The sequence below is a fragment of the Haliotis cracherodii genome, unplaced genomic scaffold (assembly GCF_022045235.1).
Source record: "Haliotis cracherodii isolate W230 unplaced genomic scaffold, xgHalCrac1.p SCAF_1, whole genome shotgun sequence".
NCBI classification, from domain to species: domain Eukaryota; kingdom Metazoa; phylum Mollusca; class Gastropoda; order Lepetellida; family Haliotidae; genus Haliotis; species Haliotis cracherodii.
In genome coordinates, this window is record NW_027266264.1 from 46,189,988 (window position 1) to 46,202,246 (window position 12,259).

A 12,259-nucleotide genomic window follows, 5' to 3' on the forward strand; every position below is an offset into this window, starting at 1 on the left:
CACACTTTGAGAATCAAGCATCAAGCTTAAGAGGAGGGAGGTTGGACAGGGCAAGTTTAGTTCCTACATATAGATTCATCCAAACATTGACTTTCATAGTTTAGTGTATTCCAAGTTAAGAACTGTATGATATTATAGATGAAATCATTATAACTGGGTCCATTTTGTAGACAGGAACATGTAGTCCTTCATATATGTATAAAGGAGATTCATTACTAGATAACATACATCTAAGATATTGAACTCAATTCAAGATTAGGTGTATCACTTAAAGTTGGGAAAGTAAATGATGATGAAAGTGAAATTATTTCTCCAAAAGCAACATGCAGACTAGAGCTTTCATAAAGGCTTGTATTGTTTTGGTGTGTGTTTTTTGTTTTTTGGGAATACAAGAAACGAAAACCTTGACATTGACAACAGTTTATTTGGGCTCATATTTTCAGCTATAAAACTGATATTCCTAATTTTGAAATATCTTGAACCATAATTTAGGTATGGTAGAACATTCCAGTGTGGGATAGTATTTTAGTGTGACATCCACCCCATACCTGGGTTGTCTCCCCCTTGTCCCAGCCTGTCCCCCCAGTCCAACTTGCCAACTTCTCCTTTATACACAGGTTACTGTTGTGCTGTATTCCAACTAACTTGTGTGGCCGCTACCATAGTCCTCACGTTCACCTACTAATTTGCTTGAAATTTTGTAACAAACACAATTTTGGGCTGTTAAATTTGAGACCATGCATTGTGGATTGGTGGCCATGGGCCAAGGTGTTTGTGGCCACATGGCGGTCTCTTTGTGATGGCTACAATGGTTCGTTTCCATGCTAGTGTATGACATCTTAGCAAGTCAAGGTAGAGTCTTGTTAGGTGTTTAAAGTGTAATCAAAATAACATGCATGGCGATCTAGTTGTGTACCTCTGTTTTATTGTATGACAAGAAGACATACATACAGTCAAAATTTAAATTTGCAGCATTTGGGTGTATCATATTTGACCAATATGTAAATTAATCAAAAGTAAGAAGTCAAGGACAAAGCTTTATTTGGACATTCAAGTGACATATGGATCGTCATGCAGTGAACTGACTTATGTAGTTCTTAGTATTATTTTGTACACGATTTGGAAAAAAACACAAAAATAAGTTGAATTCTGCATGGCTCAATTTAGCTAGAATTGTTTTTGTCACATTGCCACGTAGTTCTGAGCTGTACAACGTTTACTTGTGTATTTATTGTTGAGGCGAAGATATTTATATGAGTAATTTGACTGGTTTTATCTGGTCAGGTTAGAAATAAACGTTTACACGAAAATATTCACATTTGTTTGTATTATATTTGCATGTAACACGGACACGGGTGCCAGACAGCATTGTGCCAAGGTAGCTAGCTGTCTTCGACATAGCCAGTTCTGCACAATCGGAGGAAGTACACCTCCAACAAACAGACACACAGTGTCCAGGTTTTATTATGCAATCCTATGTTGTTTGCTCTTCAAGAAAGTTAAATCTCTTATTTAATTATATAAAGTATTATTTATCATGTTTATTCGATTTATCAGTAGGAACTTAGGTTGGGTTACAAAAAGAGACAAAACATCATTCAAAGTTTTAATGTATGGTACTTACAGGAAATCTTTCAAAAACTTCTCTTAAATATATTGTTTACATGAAGTGTGTCTAATACATCTAACTATTTCATTGTCTAACAACTTGTTTTCCAATCATTTGAATAAAATAAGGACACATAGGAGTTAAAACTTATCTTGACAAAAAAAACCAGTAAGATCCAACTTAAAATGTACACATTTATTCCATCTTTGAACATCATTCATCAAGGATCATGAAGGATATCAGGTTTTTTATGTTTGATGATAGCCACTGAGTCATGACTGCAGTGACATCATCATGCATGCATCTGGATCCAGAGTGTCATTATGCATGCATGTGTGTGGAGAATGTCTATACCAAGAGACACAGCCTGTGTTGCCAGGCGCAGATGTGTAATGTACAATTGATACAGCCAGTCATGCAGAAACTTAATGAAGATGTATTAACGGTTTGAAAATTAAATCATCAATTGAGGTCAATGTCGATTTGAATTCTAAAAATAAGAAGAAACGATTTCATATGAATACAAATGATTAAATTTCACATAATACCAGACCATGACTGAGTGAAGGCTGTGACTAATCAAGCATGGGGCGTATCTTGTGTGTGACACGATCCATACATTCATCAAACATGAGCTACAGCTGCATTGCTGGTTACTGACTGCAGCTCGCGAAACTGATGAAGCTCCAAGTTATGAATATTTGTTTCTGAGAGAGGAACCCAACATTTTGACACTCATGACACACATGACACACCTGGCACACATAACATATGACACACCTGGCACACATGACACACATGGCTACACATGACACACCTGGCACACATGACCAAACATGTCACACCTGGCACACATAAGTGACATAACACACATGACACACCTGGCACTTATTACCATGCATGACCACACATGACTACACATGACGACATGGCACACATGAGCACACATGTCACACCTTGCACACATAACACACATGACACACCTGGCACTTATTACCATGCATGACCACACATGACTTCACATGACGACATGGCACACATGACACACATGATCCACCTGGCACACATGACACACATGCAACACATGGCACACATGACACGTATGACATACCTGACAGAAATGACTCACGTGACACACATGGCACACATTACATACATGCCACACATGGCACACCTGACACACCTGGCACACATGACTACACATGACACACGTGGTGCACCTGGCACACATGATCATACATGACACAACTGGTACACATGTTTGCACATTACACACCTGGTACACATGGCACACCTGATTACACATAACACACCTGACACACATGACACACATGGCACACATGACTACACATGACACACATGACCACACATGACACACCTGGCACACATGACCACACATGTCGCACCTGGCACACATGACCACACATGTCACACCTGGCACACATGACCACACTTGACACACATGACACATATGACTACACATGACACACCTGGCACACATGACCACACATGACACACCTGGCACACATGACCACACATGTCATACCTGGCACACATGACCACAATTGACACACATGACACACCTGGCACTCATGACCACACATGACACACCTGGCACACATGACAACACATGTCACACCTGGCACACATGACCACACATGTCACACCTGGCACTCATGACCACACATGACACACCTGGCACACATGACCAAACATGTCACACCTGGCACACCTGGCACACATGACACACCTGGCACTCATGACCACACATGACACACCTGGCACACATGACCACACATGTCACACCTGGCACACCTGGCACACATGACACCTGGCACTTATTACCATGCATGACCACACATGACTACACATGATGGACCTGGCACACATGAGCACACATGTCACACCTGGCACACATGACACACATGATCCACCTGGAACACATGACACACATGCAACACGACACGTATGACATACATGACACACCCAACAGAAATGACTCACGTGACACACATGGCACACATTACATACATGCCACACATGGCACACCTGACACACCTGGCACACATGACTACACATGACACACGTGGTGCACCTGGCACACATGACCATACATGACACACCTGGCACACATAACAACAAACCTGGCACACATGACACACCTGGCACACACAACACACATGACACACCTGGCACTTATTACCATGCATGACCACACATGACTACACATGATGGACCTGGCACACATGACCACACATGTCACACCTGGCACACATGACACACCTGGCACACATATAAACAAACCTGGCACACATGACACACCTGGCACACATGACTACACATGACACGCATGACCATCCATGATACACATGACCATTCATGACACACATGACACGTATGACATACATGACATACCTGACACACATGATTACACATGGCAAACATGTAACACATGGCATACATGACAAACAATGACACACCTGGTACACATGACTACACATGATCATACATGGCACACCTGACACGTATGACATACATGACATACATGACATACATGACAGAAATAACACACATGGCACACAAGACACGTATGGAGTACATGACACACATTACACACATGGCACGAATGACATACATGACTACACATGATTACACATGAGACACGTGGTACACCTGGCACACATGACCACATATGACACAACTGGTACACATGACTACACATGGCAACACCTGACTCACATGACCATACATGACACACCTGACACACGTGATACGTATGACATACTGTACATGACACACACGACACAAATGACACACCTGGCACACATGGGCACACATGACAGATATGACACACCACCACACATGACACACAAGACACACATGATACACATGATGCACATGATGCACTTGGCACCTGGCACACATGATCACACTTTTCACACATGACACGCATGACACACATGACACACATGACACACAAGACACACATGATACACATGATGCACTTGGCACCTGGCACACATGATCACACTTTACACACATGACACACATGACACACAAGACACACATGATACACATGATGCACTTGGCACCTGGCACACATGATCACACTTTACACACATGACACGCATGACACGCATGACACACATGACACACATGATACACATGATGCACTTGGCACCTGGCACACATGATCACACTTTTCACACATGACACGCATGCCACACGTGACACGCATGACACACAAGACACACATGATACACATGATGCACTTGGCACCTGGCACACATGATCACACTTTACACACATGACACACATGACACGCATGACACACAAGACACACATGATACAGATGATGCACTTGGCACCTGGCACACATGATCACACTTTTCACACATGACACGCATGACACACAAGACACACATGATACAGATGATGCACTTGGCACCTGGCACACATGATCACACTTTTCACACATGACACGCATGACACGGATGACACACAAGACACACATGATACACATGATGCACTTGGCACCTGGCACACATGATCACACTTTACACACATGACACACAAGACACACGTGATACACATGATGCACTTGGCACCTGGCACACATGATCACACTTTACACACATGACACACAAGACACACTTGATACACATGATGCACTTGGCACCTGGCACACATGATCACACTTTACACACGTGACACGCATGACACACAAGACACACATGATACACATGATGCACTTGGCACCTGGCACACATGATCACACCTTACACACATGACACGCATGACACACAAGACACACATGATACACATACCATAACTGACGGACATGATCACACTTCATACACATGACACACACGGTCACACATCACGATAAAACACACAATGTAGACCTGACCCACATGATCATACATATACACACATTACCAAGCTCCATATAATACACAGAGGCAGACCAGACAGCCGTGACTGTGTGAAAACCCCTGGTCGGACGATACACACATAGACGGAGATCCTAGGAAATGAAAGAGCAGTCGTTTTTTAACGACCTGCTGTTTTCCAATTGCATCGTGACAGTCATTAGCGATGTTATATTTGCAGGTCTACAACGCGTCACTTACATGCGAAGTCGTATCTAGTATGGACAAAAACAGTAAGTAATTAGTTACAGGCTTTGAAGTGTGGCTGGACTTGCGTCATTAGTTAGTATTATGTCAACAACACAAAGGCAGTTTCCAGAGACAAATATCCACAGGCTGACAGAAATTGGAGTATATGTTACAGACAAGCGTCACTCCAAATTGGTAGATTTAGAGTAGAACAAGTCCTTATCTTTTACATTTGGCGGTCCTGAAGAGAAGCATATGAACAAGGGACCGCCACGCCAACCAGGGTCAGACGAGCCGTCATGACATCAGTACAAGAAGTTTGATTCCTATACTTTGTATTGGAAGTATTATCTCGTTTGCCAGTTCAGTTTGTTTGGAACCATTGGGATCACGGCAAGATGAAAACACCCGGGTAATACGCAGGTCTAACTTGAAAGTCACACTTCTTCAAAGAATTTCCAAATGTCTGTCAGGTATGGAAATAGTTTGTGATCTAGTGTATAACATATTGTTCAAATAAGCCTCTTTTAACCAATATAGCACGTTTGAGTTTATCAGTGAATATTTATAAAACTGAAATATCCGGACCCATATCAAACCATCTCTAACACAAGCAGCATCTCTTCGCTCACACACAATCCCTTCCTATCTTTCCTCCCTTGCCTCACTCACAACCCCTTCCTCCCTTGCCTCACACACAACCATTTCCTCCCTTGCCTCACACACAACCCCTTCCTCCCTTGCCTCACACACAACCCCTTCCTCCCTTGCCTCACACACAACCATTTCCTCCCTTGCCTCACACACAACCCCTTCCTCCCTTGCCTCACACACAACCATTTCCTCCCTTGCCTCACACACAACCCCTTCCTCCCTTGCCTCACACACAACCCCTTCCTCCCTTGCCTCACACACAACCATTTCCTCCCTTGCCTCACACACAACCATTTCCTCCCTTGCCTCACACACAACCATTTCCTCCCTTGCCTCACTCACAACCCCTTCCTCCCTTGCCTCACACACAACCCCTTCCTCCCTTGCCTCCCACACAACCCCTTCCTCCCTTGCCTCCCACACAACCCCTTCCTCCCTTGCCTCCCACACAACCCCTTCCTCCCTTGCCTCACACACAACCCCTTCCTCCCTTGCCTCACTCACAACCCCTTCCTCCCTTGCCTCACACACAACCCCTTCCTCCCTTGCCTCACACACAACCCCTTCCTCCCTTGCCTCACACACAACCCCTTCCTCCCTTGCCTCACACACAACCCCTTCCTCCCTTGCCTCACACACAACCCCTTCCTCACTTGCCTCACACACAACCCCTTCCTCCCTTGCCTCACTCACAAACACTTCCTCCCTTGCCTCACACACAACCCCTTCCTCCCTTGCCTCACACACAACCATTTCCTCCCTTGCCTCACACACAACCCCTTCCTCCCTTGCCTCACTCACAACCCCTTCCTCCCTTGCCTCACTCACAACCCCTTCCTCCCTTACCTCCCACACAGCCCCTTCCTCCCTTGCCTCACTCACAACCCCTTCCTCCCTTGCCTCACACACAACCCCTTCCTCCCTTGCCTCGCACACAACCCCTTCCTCCCTTGCCTCACACACAACCCCTTCCTCCCTTGCCTCACTCACAAACCCTTCCTCCCTTGCCTAACTCACAACCCCTTCCTCCCTTGCCTCACTCACAACCCCTTCCTCCCTTGCCTCACACACAACCCCTTCCTCCCTTGCCTCACACACAACCCCTTCCTCCCTTGCCTCACACACAACCCCTTCCTCCCTTGCCTCACACACAACCCCTTCCTCCCTTGCCTCACACACAGCCCCTTCCTCCCTTGCCTCACTCACAACCCCTTCCTCCCTTGCCTCACACACAACCCCTTCCTCCCTTGCCTCACACACAAACACTTCCTCCCTTGCCTCCCACACAGCCACTTCCTCCCTTGCCTCACACACAACCCCTTCCTCCCTTGCCTCACACACAACCACTTTCTCCCTTGCCTCACACAAAACCCCTTCCTGCCTTCCTCCCTTGCCTCACACACAACCCAACCCAACTCTTTCAGCGTCCTCTCCTTGTCCGTTACACACTACCTCCCTCCCCCACCAGCGTCCTCTCCTTGTTCATTACAGACTACCCCCCTCCTCCACTAGCGTCCTGTCCTTGTCCGTTACACACTACCTCCCTCCCCCATCAGCGTCCTCTCCTTGTCCGTTACACACTACCTCCCTCCCCCACCAGCGTCCTCTCCCTGTCCGTTACACACTACCTCCCTCCCCCACCAGCGTCCTGTCCTTGTCCGTTACACACTACCTCCCTCCCCCACCAGCGTCCTCTCCCTGTCCGTTACACACTACCTCCCTCCTCCTCTAACGTCCTCTCCTTGTCCGTTACACACTACCTCCCTCCTCTACCAGCGTCCTGTCCTTGTCCGTTACACACTACCTCCCTCCCCCACCAGCGTCCTCTCCTTGTTCATTACAGACTACCTCCCTCCCCCACTAGCGTCCTCTCCTTGTCCGTTACACACTACCTCCCTCCACCAGCGTCCTATCCTTGTTCATTACAGACTACCCCCCTCCTCCACTAGCGTCCTCTCCTTGTCCGTTACACACTACCCCTCTCCCCCACCAGCGTCCTCTCCCTGTCCGTTACACACTACCCCCTCCTCTACCAGCGTCCTCTCTTTGTCCGTTACACACTACCTCCCTCCCCTATCAGTGTCCTGTCCTTGTCCGTTACACACTACCTCCCTCCCTTATCAGTGTCCTCTCCCTGTCCGTTACACACTACCTCCCTCCCCTATCAGTGTCCTCTCCCTGTCCGTTACACACTACCTCCCTCCCCCACTAGCGTCCTCTCCTTGTTCATTACACACTACCCCTCTCCCCCACCAGCGTCCTCTCCCTGTCCGTTACACACTACCCCCCCTCCTCTACCAGCGTCCTCTCTTTGTCCGTTACACACTACCTCCCTCCCCTATCAGCGTCCTGTCCTTCTCCGTTACACACTACCATCCTCCTCCACCAGCGTCCTCTCCCTGTCCGTTACACACTACCTCCCTCCTCTACCAGCGTCCTCTCTCCACCACCTACCCACAACTACCCTTCCCACCAGAGCCCTTTTCCTCTCCCTCTCTAATTTCCCTGTCTTTTCTCACTGACGATTGTCGTCACGGAGAGTCGTATCGCCATCAAACTTTGATCACGGAATCTGGTAATTAGACTTTACGCAACTGCCAGACTTCCCTGATGACAGTCAGCACTTTGATGTAGTGGGGTCCCAGGTGAGGACAGGTAGACAGGTGCCCCGAGGTGGCAACCTGGATAACAGACGGTGGGATACACTGGCTGCCACACGAACACCATCCAACTGCAGTTGTCTTCATCTATTTGTTTTTCAGTTGAGCGATTCCAACTGTAAACCCCGGGTTATCTAAACACACACGTCCCTGACTACAGGCGATGCTAGATACCTACCCTAAGTCGGATAAGAGAATGATGCGGGAATAGTAAGGATTAATTCTTCATAATTGATTAAGCAGAAACATTGAAACACGACTTATGGACTAAATGGAACAAGCGTTATCTAACGCTCAAATCACAGTGTGGTGTATTTGCACGTGTACCTCCAGCCTCACGTGAACCTCCAGCCTCACTATACAGGTATAACCTCCAGCCTCACCATACAGGTATAACCTCCAGCCTCACAGGTATAACCTCCAGCCTCACTATACAGGTATAACCTCCAACTTCACCGAAAAGGTATAACCTCCAGCCTCACTATACAGGAAAACCTCCAGCCTCACTATACAGGTATAACCTCCAGCCTCAACGTACAGGTATAACCTCCAGCCTCATTATACATGTATAACCTCCAGCCTCAACGTACAGGTATAACCTCCAGCCTCACTATACAGGTATAACCTCCAGCCTCAACGTACAGGTATAACCTCCAGCCTCATTATACTTGCATAACCTCCAGCCTCACTATACAGGTATAACCTCCAGCCTCACTATACAGGTATAACCTCCAGCCTCACTATACAGGTATAACCTCCAGCCTCACTATACAGGTATAACCTCCAACTTCACCGAAAAGGTATAACCTCCAGCCTCAACGTACAGGTAAAACCTCCAGCCTCACTATACAGGTATAACCTCCAGCCTCAGTATACAGGTATAACCTCCAGCCTCAGTATACAGGCAGAACCTCCAGCCTCGCTATACAGGTATTACCTCCAGCCTCACTATACAGATATAACCTCCAGCCTCACTATACAGGTATAACCTCCAGCCTCACTATACAGGTGTAACCTCCAGCCTCACTGTCTACGTAAAACCTCCAGCCTCACTATACAGGTATAACCTCCAGCCTCACTATACAGGTGTAACCTCCAGCCTCAACGTACAGGTATAACCTCCAGTCTCACTATACAGATATAACCTCCAGCCTCACTATACAGGTGTAACCTCCAGCCTCAATATACAGATATAACCTCCAGCCTCACTATACAGGTGTAACCTCCAGCCTCACTATACAGATATAACCTCCAGCCTCACTATACAGGTATAACCTCCAGCCTCACTATACAGATATAACCTCCAGCCTCACTATACAGGTGTAACCTCCAGCCTCACTATACAGGTATAACCTCCAGCCTCAACGTACAGGTAAAACCTCCAGCCTCACTATACATGTATAACCTCCAGCCTCACTGTCTACGTAAAACCTCCAGCCTCACTATACAGGTATAACCTCCAGCCTCACTATACATGTATAACCTCCAGCCTCACTATACATGTATAACCTCCAGCCTCACTGTCTACGTAAAACCTCCAGCCTCACTATACAGGTATAGCCTCCAGCCTCACTATACATGTGTAACCTCCAGCCTCAACGTACAGGTATAACCTCCAGCCTCACTATACAGGTATAACCTCCAGCCTCACTATACAGATATAACCTCCAGCCTCACTATACAGGTATAACCTCCAGCCTCACTATACAGATATAACCTCCAGCCTCACTATACAGGTGTAACCTCCAGCCTCACTATACAGGTATAACCTCCAGCCTCAACGTAAGGTAAAACCTCCAGCCTCACTATACATGTATAACCTCCAGCCTCACTGTCTACGTAAAACCTCCAGCCTCACTATACAGGTATAACCTCCAGCCTCACTATACATGTATAACCTCCAGCCTCACTATACATGTATAACCTCCAGCCTCACTGTCTACGTAAAACCTCCAGCCTCACTATACAGGTATAACCTCCAGCCTCACTATACAGGTGTAACCTCCAGCCTCAACGTACAGGTATAACCTCCAGTCTCACTATACAGGTATAACCTCCAGCCTCACTATACAGGTGTAACCTCCAGCCTCAACGTACAGATATAACCTCCAGCCTCACTATACAGGCAGAACCTCCAGTCTGGCTATACAGGTATAACCTCCAGCCTCATTATACAGGTATAACCTCCAGCCTCACTGTACAGGTATAACCTCCAGCCTCACTGTCTACGTAAAACCTCCAGCCTCCCCGAACAGGTATAACCTCCAGCCTCACTATACAGGTATAACCTCCAGCCTCACTATACAGGTATAACCTCCAGCCTCACTATACAGGTATAACCTCCAGCCTCACTGTCTACGTAAAACCTCCAGCCTCACTATACAGGTATAACCTCCAGCCTCACTATACAGGTGTAACCTCCAGCCTCACTGTCTACGTAAAACCTCCAGCCTCACCGTACAGGTATAATCACCAGCCTCACTATACATGTATAACCTCCAGCCTCACTATACAGGTATAACCTCCAGCCTCACTATACAGGTATAACCTCCAGCCTCACCGTACAGGTATAACCTCCAGCCTCACTGTCTACGTAAAACCTCCAGCCTCCCCGTACCTGTACATTTGAACTCAATTCATACAACCATGGCGGTATTAATCTCAAATTTCCACGTATTATTCAGTTTGTTATTATGTTATGAAATATGTTTCATAGAATACATGCATACATAAGTAATGGATTACTTATTTGACTAATATAGGAAGAAACGTAAACCTTTCGTGGTGCCAGAACTGCTTACAGTTTATTTTATGCGAATAATGTACATTTAACAATAGTACTTTAAAAAGGGTTACATCATATCTTCATGTTCGATTTGCTAAAATGTTATCATCTTTGGCGAAAACCAAAACCAAAAATGAAAAGTGTTAAAAAGTCCAGCTGATGTCCAGCTGGGCGAGCGTGACCTCGAAGGGAGACAATCACCGAGGGCAGAGAGTGGGAAGTGTCGTGCGGCTGCAGGTCGCATGCCGAGCCACATAGAGAGGACACGTAGAGGATGAAATTTTAAATATTAATGGCGGGTTGATTTGAATGCAGGTCACCTCTCGTGACGGTCACACCGCTACGACACGCCATAAGCCACCAAACGCTGAATTAGCAAATGAATTATTCACACTTAAATTGTCACAAATGGCCAGGAGTATTTTGAGGA